Below are 9,397 nucleotides of genomic sequence, written 5' to 3'. Positions count from 1 at the left end.
TAAAAATTATGGTATATTCTGGATTCTGCAAGACAAAAATACAGATCTCTCTCTTTTTAAAATGGTCTGCCTTTTTCAACACCATCACTACAGTGCTTTCAAACTTCAAAATAAAAATCACAGATGATACTTCCCACAGTGCCTTATCAGGAGACTCATTGTCCTTGTTTCTGGTCTCTCGTAACCTGCTGCTGATTGTTAATCACAGCTAGTTTCTTTTGGTCTTCCAGAGGGACCTGCAGGTGTTATCTCCCTTCTGCTTCACTACCCACTTCACCTTTGCTGGCTTCTTTCTGATCATCCACATTAAAATTCAAAGCATGCACAGGGCAAAGTCATGGAGCTTTAATCTTGGTTGTAAGTTAGTCCTGGATCCATCACAACTGACACTTGAGCTAATTTGACATTGAAAAAAGGGTTATCCTAGCCCCAATTCTCATAGCACTGCTGAAGCTGAGCAGTAAATAATGAACTGTACCATCTAATTGAATTGGGCATTAGAGCTCAAGAAGTTCTTCTTGAGAATAAGCATATGAAACTATCAGTGAACAGTGACGAACAGCCCAGAATTGAGTTTCAAGCTGGACAGCATTGATGTTTTAGCTGGGCTCCTAGGAAACACTTGGCCTTCTTGTAGATCTTGCTTGACCTAGACAGTGCTCAAACTTCTCTTAATTACTTCAGCTTACAGCTACTTAATATGTTTAATTACTAATCAACTAGATACCTCCTGGATGCTGCTCCCTATGACTTAAAAAAAATTAAGTACAGCATAATTCAATAACTGCTAAATAATCTTTTATAATGTTACTACAACAGTTTCTTTGTAAGTTACTAATGACAATTATGCAAATGTTAATTAAGGTTATTACTGCTCAGTTTCTATTGACTGGGGAAAAACTAATTCCTAGGCAGAACCAGCTGTATCATGTTGCCTTAGAAAAAATTTAAGTCTCTTTATTATAGAAATAAGAAATCAAGCCCCTTTTGGTACATTTTAGCCATTTCACAGAGGACATATATTTTCTGGAGAACTGTCCTTCCATACCATGTCCCTTCCCTATTTATATCCTCTCATTTTACTTCCTAGCAAGGAGTAGGATCTTTCCAAATAACATTAATGCAGGAATAGGGTAGAGAGGATGAAAAGAGTGGAAGAGATGAGAGTTTCCATCTGGGCTGAGCAGTGGGTGTTAGCCAGGGTAAGCTCAACCCTGCTTTAACAACTTCCCTGCTTCAGGAGCCAGACAGGTTGTGATAAGCTGAACACCACATGCCCCTTTCATATTTCTGAGAGTGCCTCCTAAGTCACTTTCTTACAAGGAACTGTTTTCCATTTTTTGCTAGGTTTGATGACCCTTTTAAATCCCCCAAAAAACGTAAAGGAGTTGTGCATAGTAAGGAGTTATGTGTCCCAATAAGACCGCAAAAAATATGGAGAGACTAGTATATCATACAGTGTGCAGTATCCACAGGTCAGAAAAAAAGAGCAAAAAATGCTGATGCTTTGCAAACAGTGGCATAGAAATATTTGTAGGAGTAGTAAAGAGAAAAGGTGGAGTAATGCAAGTGGAAGGAAAAAGGTACAAAAATGTCATCTAATTCCTTGCCTCAGTGACACACACTGCCATCTCATTGGAGACCTGTGACTGCTCAAGTTGCCAGCAAGAGGATAAAAAATGTCTAAAAAATTCAGCAGCAGGTTGAGGAGGGTAAAATGAACTGTTAAGGTCCTGGAAAGTGCATGGCCATGCTCACTTACAAGCATGAGCCATTTGTCAACATTACTGGAAGGTAAGCAGGAGCATCAAGCAAACCCTAAAATTAAGGGCAGAGTAAAATGCTGCAGCATGCAGCCCTCTTGAGAGAGACTGATTTCAGAGTCAGCAAAGGCAGGCACATCCAGTGTCCTTTGCTTTGTGCTTCCTGGCATCACCCAGCTCCTCTCTGTGCTGCTGCAGAGGTTTCTCCTGGGACACCCTTGTGCTTTCTTCAGGGCTGTGTCAGTCTCAGCACTGGCATCACCTCCTGTGCCCAGACCAGATGCTGCTCACACTGAGCTCAACATGGGTGGTTCCAACTCAGGCTTTCTCATGGAAGCCTTTGGATGTGCTGCTGGGACAGTCATGCCAAAAAGCAGGCAGCCACTGAGGGAAGTTCAGCAGAGCAACAGCTTGCTGTCAGGGGCTGTGCCAGCTGCCTTGAGCACTATGTGGAGTCAGGCTGAGCCACGGGGCAGGTTCAGGCAGCCAAAAAGAGAGTGGTGTGATGGGGTGAGGTTTCCTCCTCTTTAAACATACATCTGCCAGCTGAGTAAATACTCATCACTCAAGTGAGATCTTGTTTTCCCTCCCAGGAAAATTGCTCTTTGCAATCCCCATGTGTCACAGCAAAGGTCCCACCTGTCTGGCATTGGGAAATGTGAGGCAGAGACAGGGCAAGTAACCTGTACCTCTCCCAGTCATGTGCTTCTGGACATATCTGACAGTAAATGCTCACTTCATGGGATTAGACTGAAGCTGCTCTAAGTGGGAACCAAATCCTGTCTGTGAGACACCATAGAGGCAAGTCTGTCCCTTCCTTCCTTCCTTCCTTCCTTCCTTCCTTCCTTCCTTCCTTCCTTCCTTCCTTCCTTCCTTCCTTCCTTCCTTCCTTCCTTCCTTCCTTCCTTCATTCCTTCCTTCCTTCCTTCCTTCCTTCCTTCCTTCCTTCCTTCCTTCCTTCCTTCCTTCCTTCCTTCCTTCCTTCCTTCCTTCCTTCCTTCCTTCCCCACTGCCCCATTACCAGTTTATCTGCAATCTCAGTGGAAGAGCAGAGGCATATCCAGGGTTTTCCCAGCAATGCCAGAGCATTATTGTGTTGATACAGAAAACAACCAACTAAGCCTTACTCCAACTACTGAAAAATACCAAATGAAGAGGCAGAAACAGATTCATGACCTCTATCTCCTGGTAGTGATTCAGTCCCTTAATCAAGGGCTGTGGCAAGAGCTGCAGACTGTCCTAATTTAAATCATGTCTGTTGTCCTTTAGGTCAGACTGTCCTGCCTAGGGACAAACACAATTCTTTTCTGTGAGCTCCAGACATGCTTCCTTCTTGGCTTAGCTGTGGGTGTTATGTACGTGGGCTCACATTTTTAACAAATATGTTTAATTTAACCTCAACTCAGTCAAGCCCCTATGTTTTAGGGTGTCTGCAGATTCTCTGGTAGCTACTGATTGTATTTTAAAAGCATGTGGAAAGTATCAAAATCTATTGATCCCTTAGGACATTCAATTTGCCCCATTTGCAAAAGCAAAATGCACATCTTGAGGTGAAGAATATCTAGGAGAGAGCTGCAACCAGGCAAACTCCAGTTTCTACTGAGTAAATGCTGCAATTTCTTTTGAAGAGCCTGGTGCTATGAAATAATGAACCACTAAGCTTTGCACTAAATTGACTATCCATTTTTGTCTTGCTGGTTAATGTTGCATTCTGTGATTATCTGGTCTCATCCTCTCATTTTGGCCAAAGCAGAATAATTTTAGCACAAACCAGAGCATCTCTCTTCATCAAGGGCCAGAGAGTTTAATTGTGGCTGGTCAGTGGAAGGCACTTAATTCTGAGAAAAAGAAGACCAGCTCCATGTGTGCTGCATCAACGTTCTGCTCTACCACGTTAGCTGGAGTACTAATTTCCCACTCAATCCATGCATAGAACAAGCACTTAATCCTGTCTCCTGACCTTTTTAGTCACTCTTCTCCCCTTAGCCCCTCAGTTTACACTAACTACCAAGTGAGAAAGTGCATTAGTCAGAGCCGATAAAGCTGTTGTAGGAAGCAGAAAGCACCATGCTCCATCTCCCTGAAGTGAGTGGAACAGAACTCGGGGTTGTTAGAGTGACAGCTCTGGCACGAGCCTGAAAAGGAGTACAATGCTTTTCTGCAAATCCACACCAGTGTAACTCAGCTCTGAATTCCAGTGACTGTGACAGAAGGACAAGCACAGCTTCCTTGGATTGCTCAACATTCAGAAGATCAAAAAGCTCATATTTTACCACTTTATTATTTTAGTTACTTCAGCCCAACTGTGTAAGATACCTGGCTAGGAAAAAGAAGGAAAAGGTTTCTCTTCCATTTTTTAAGACTGGCATGTACTTAGCTCTCTTTTCTTGTGCAAACAGGAGAGCCTGGTACCATCCCAAGACAATGATTTTTTAACTAATATAAGTTAACAACCTGCATAGAAAAAACCCTATTAATACATTTTAGAATAATGGCATGACATGGGCTACCTAGCAACTTTCAAACCTTGGCCTGAATAGTGACTGTTAAATTTACAGAGCATGTTTAATATAAATAATAAATTAATGAATAATGAAAGTTCTGTTCTATATTTTGGGGTTAACCTTTTGTAACCTATAATTTACTAATAATTAATAGCAAATAGTTCAATGTGATGGGATCCAAAGAGCTGTAACCTGATCAGTCCTCTTGAATGCTTAGTATTTTAATGTACAGACATTAGTCTTTGCCTGAAAAGTCCAAAAGATGAGATGCATAAAGAAGGGCAGAGAAAAAAAAGGATAGCAAATAAAAATAGTAATAACCCAGGTACACAGATCCTTCCACAGCAGTAGGAATGAACAACAACAACAACAAAAAATCTTCAAGTAACAATTCTCAGATGAAACTGTCTTTACTAAATCCCAATATTCCTTCCAAGAGAAGCTCTAAGGTTGCCCAGTGCTGCATAAGGAATTGTAAAGTGACACCTATTTTAATCCACATAGTAAAAATCCAGCAGACTTGGCAGCCACCTCCATTTTCACAATACACTGTCTAGAACTTCATGACTCAACTCTGGGTGTAAGATCCAGCTCCTGATCCAGCTCCTGAAGCAGGAGCTCAGACCCCTGTTTTCAGCTGGAAGCTGCCAGCACAGTTCTGATGACACAGAGCTGAACTGTGTTTTCCAAACTGGCAAGTTAAAAAGAAAAAAACACCATTAGTGAGCAAACTCAATACAGCAGGAAAGGAAAAACTCCATCTTTATAACCAGCTCCCCACTGCTCATATTATGGAACCAATGAAAAGCCATTTCCCAAATGTAACTGCAGACCTGAGTCTCTTGTCTTTGCTCAAGCCCCAGCACACTCTGGCTGCAAGGCTGACCTTGGGCTGGGTCCTGCCATGGGTGAAGTTTACAGCAGGGCTGGAGCAGACTGGCAGGTGAGCTGTGTCAGGTCCCTCTCCTGCTTCCAGCACTGCTTCTCTCTCCCTCTCTTGCAGGCAGCAGGCACATGGTCCCCCTGGCAGTGCCCCCAGAGCATGTGTGGTGGGTGGAGGACTGCCCCCTGTCATGTCATCACTTTCATCTACAGGAAAAAAAAATCTCTTACAGACATTCTTCCCTGCAAAGAGAAACCTGTAGGGAGAAAGAGAAGCTTTTCAATTCCAGTGTGAAGGGACGAAAAGTCCAAGATGAACTTTGCCACGTGGGCTGAATGCTGGATTAGGCAAGCATGCAGCCAGAGAGCAATTGTGAGTGTGCTGGCTCCTTAGGACAGCTCTGACAGGGTCACGGGAGATGGGGCAACTGATCAGACACATGAAGTTTGGTTAAGGTTGTACAAGAGATCGGTGGCTCTGCCAGAAACAGGATTTAAGGCTGCCTTTCTCCTGTCTAATGCTGGTGATTTTTCTGCCTGTTCTGCAAATAAACTCTGCCTTTTCCTCTGCCTTGTATGCACTCCCACCTGCTCCTACTTAAAAATCAAACCAGATGATTCAGAGGACCATGAATAGGAGCAGATAAATTAATGGCCCTCAAAGAACAAGAAGTGTGTGCACAGAGCATTCATATGAGCCAGAGGAGTAAAGCAACACAGAATTTGTAAAAGAGAGATTTCTCTCTCAAGTCTTTGTGAGCAATGTCTCTAAGACCATGATGCTGGGATCTGTTATTGTCTCTTTCTATTTTTATTTTGTTTCCCCCTTTTCACCTCTAGTCTTCATCAACCTTTGACTTTTGCCCAATCAAAATTTTGCATAACTTCTTTGACTGAAATATTGGGGGAAATGAATAAAACTTTTCTGTGAGCAACTTTCATGTCCTTCCTATTGCCTGATTTATGAGCAAAACTCCACATTTTCCTACCCATCCTTGTACTTTGTTCCTTACCTCTGGACTCTTCCCCTCTCCCACCTGGCAGGGCATGCGCAGGTTTGCACTGTATGTTGTGCAGTGATGCTCCACATCACATCAGTGTTCCTGGAGCAGAGCTGCAATGCCTATGATGAGAACAGCACTTTCACAGAACACAGCTCTTCTTCACCTCAGATTCCCAGGGGGAGCTGTCAGCTGCCAAGGATCTTCCTGAGAGAAAGAGGAGCTGAGAGAAACCTGATTGACTTTTAATCGGATAGCATATGGTGCCGGGGAGAACAAAGAGGCCATGTTGACATTTACCAAATTAAATGGTTAAGTAGGCTGGAACAGGCCTGGCACTGATGGCAGACCTACAGCAACAGCCCACTGGGCACTGCTGTTTGCAAAACACGTGCTGAAGTTTGGACACTTCTTGCATCAGTGGTGCGAGGGGAAATGAAAAGATAGCAGATGGCAGATTGGCAGTTTGAAGGGAGATACAGCCTGGCTTGTCTTACTATTTTTCCATACCTAAATCAATATTTTATTCCCTTGTTCCCAGGCTGGAAGGGCCGTGGCTTGTTTGGTGTGTCATAAAAAGAGTTGCTGTACAGATTTCAGCTGTCGCCCTGCTAAGTGGAGGGTGTGGAGCTCTGGTCAGCAGCAGCAGGCACTGCCTTTGTTAGACCTCAATGCTTGGGAAAGGAGTTGTCAACAGCTGTACCCAGCTGCAAATCTTCTGTATCAGCACTTTGGAAAACATTTGCAATTTCAACAGAAACACCAGCAGCAGGATAGAAAAGCGGTTTCTTTTTTTCATCAGTTTGGCATTTTGGAAGGCAGACGAACATGCCAGCAACTGAGATAGCTGTACTGCTTGGCAGGACTGGCGAGCAACAGAGAGCTGGCAGAAGTGTCCTCAAGCTCCCCTATCCCACTATTTCCTCCCTCATGCTGAGTCTTTTAACACCAATATTTGACTTGATTTTAAGGAAGCAAAGTCTCCAATCCCGCCATGCTCTTTTTCAATTAGCTCAGAGCAGCCCTTTTTGGGCCCCCAATACATTGACCTTGCCTCAGTGTCACACACATGGCTTATATTTTGTCTTTATCTTCCTCTAACAGCCTCACTGTGCTCATCTTTCAAAGACCACAAACAACCTGGAGGACCAGTGACCTATGTCAGTACTGGGAGACCATTTCTTGAAAATTATCCTTTGGGTTCATTAAGCCTTTGCAGTTTGAGGCACAACTGAAGGTTCTGTGCCAAAATTCAGACATTTGCCTCTCATTCTTCTGCCTGGGCCCAAGGCACTCAAAGTTGTGAGTGAAATTACCCTGAAAATCTGAAGCCAGTCAGCAGCAGAGGGTAGATTAGAACACAAAACAAGCCTAAGTTATGAAAATACCAATTTTCTTTGCATAGGAAAATTTCAGAATCAGGATCTGCAAGATGTTTTCAGGCATAACAAGAGTTATTAGAATAACAGCCTGCATGCTGTACAGATAAAACATATTACTATAATAAAAGTCAAGAAAAACATATCCATGTGAATAATGGTTTTGCTGGGTTTGCTGCTAACCTGAAGAATCTCACATTAATTTTTATTTGGGTTGTCCTAAGCCAGAAATTACGACTACTTTCTTCAACAACCACAATCACCAACCTGGTAATATACTCTTGGGCTGAATATAACATTTTTTTTTTTAAACTTACAGCATTGTTTCTTTAGAGATTATACTCTGGTTTACTGTTGTTGATATTTTCTCTCTCTGTTTTTTGGTTTCCAACGAATAGATCCATTACAAAACAAGAGCCCATTTTTAAAAAAGAAATATTTGTACTGTTTAATTCTCCCTCTATGTTTCCATCCAAAACTGTTTTCTAACAGATTCAAATGAGTTTTGGCATCTAGGAAATTGAATTTCCTGAACAGTTTTGGATCACGCCCCAGTTAACTTTCTCCCAAATCTGATCAAAATCTCTAGCTAATGCTTGCTCTTGGTAAAACAACAGTGAGACAGCAAAGGCCTAGGGGTGACAACAAAGAAAGGACTTTTTTGTGATGTATCTTAAAATCAAAAAGTCATTGCATGTTTGTGTTTTTTCCATTCACTCATTCACTTTCTGTGTTTGAGATTAATATTACCTTTGTTCATTTTGAGGGGGTGGTGGAAGATTTCTGACTCAGGCTTCAAGCCATTGGAGCATTAACTGTAAATTAAAACAGATGCTTTCCTGAAGATAACCCAATCAAATCAATGTGGAGCCAAAGGAGCCCCTTACGTGATGAAAGCTTTAAAATACTGTAAAGCTCTTTTGCTGTTCAGTCCATCAATTTCCTTTTCCTGCTCTGCCCTGATACAGGACAAGTTGAGGCCACTGACCCTTTTGCAGAGTCCAACATGGAAAACTCCCCACGAGAGCAGCAATAGGGCCAAAGGAGACAGATCAGGGGGTTTATGGGCTGTGTGGTTAAATTGGTTTTAGCTGTGTTTCACATTGCTCTGTGCTGCAAACTATGGTCAGATTCTCACTTGCAGAGCTCAGAAGCAGCACAAGCACTGCCAAGTGGGGACCCAGGGCTGCTCACAGGTACCAGCAGCTCCAGAGGGGTCTGTTCCATGCTTCCTGGAGCACTTGGAAAAGCCACATGCTGCCTTGCTCCAAAACCATTCTGTGCCATATCCTCCTTCAGAGAAATGAGGCTTTGTGCTGTGGCCACTCTGCAGACCAGCAGCTCTTGGCAGGCTTGGGGCTCACCTCAGGCTGCAGAATCACAGCGACAGCTGCCCTTGAAAGCACAGGGTCACAAATTCCAGCAGGGAGAAAGTTTCAGGCAGAAGTACCATTAATGCTTGCTCTTTGTCGTGAGATTACAGGATAACTTCTAATGCACTTTTTCTTCTTAATGTAAATTTCTGACCTTGTGTTTTCAGGGATACTCTGCAAGACATCACTCCTGAAAGTTCAGGAATAAGGTAACAACATAGAATTAATTCTTTGCAGTTTTAAAAAAGTTCAACTCACAACTTTTAAGGCAATCTCATAACCACAGGAATCAAGATAGTATTGAAATGATCAGAGTGAAAATAGTTTCCTCTGTTTTGGCTTTCCTATCTGTTTTTATCTCTTCCTGGTTTAACTTAATTATTTCTGTTTCCCCCCTTCCTCTAACTAGCTAAGCATTGAATTCTTTTCCCCGGGGCTTAGCTCTTAGTATTTACAGGCTGGCTGGCTGAGTACTAGACTTTGTAGGTTGTTTAT

The sequence above is a fragment of the Lichenostomus cassidix genome, chromosome 1 (assembly GCF_008360975.1).
Source record: "Lichenostomus cassidix isolate B80296 chromosome 1, HeHo_3.0, whole genome shotgun sequence".
NCBI classification, from domain to species: domain Eukaryota; kingdom Metazoa; phylum Chordata; class Aves; order Passeriformes; family Meliphagidae; genus Lichenostomus; species Lichenostomus cassidix.
This window is presented reverse-complemented; position numbering follows the sequence as displayed.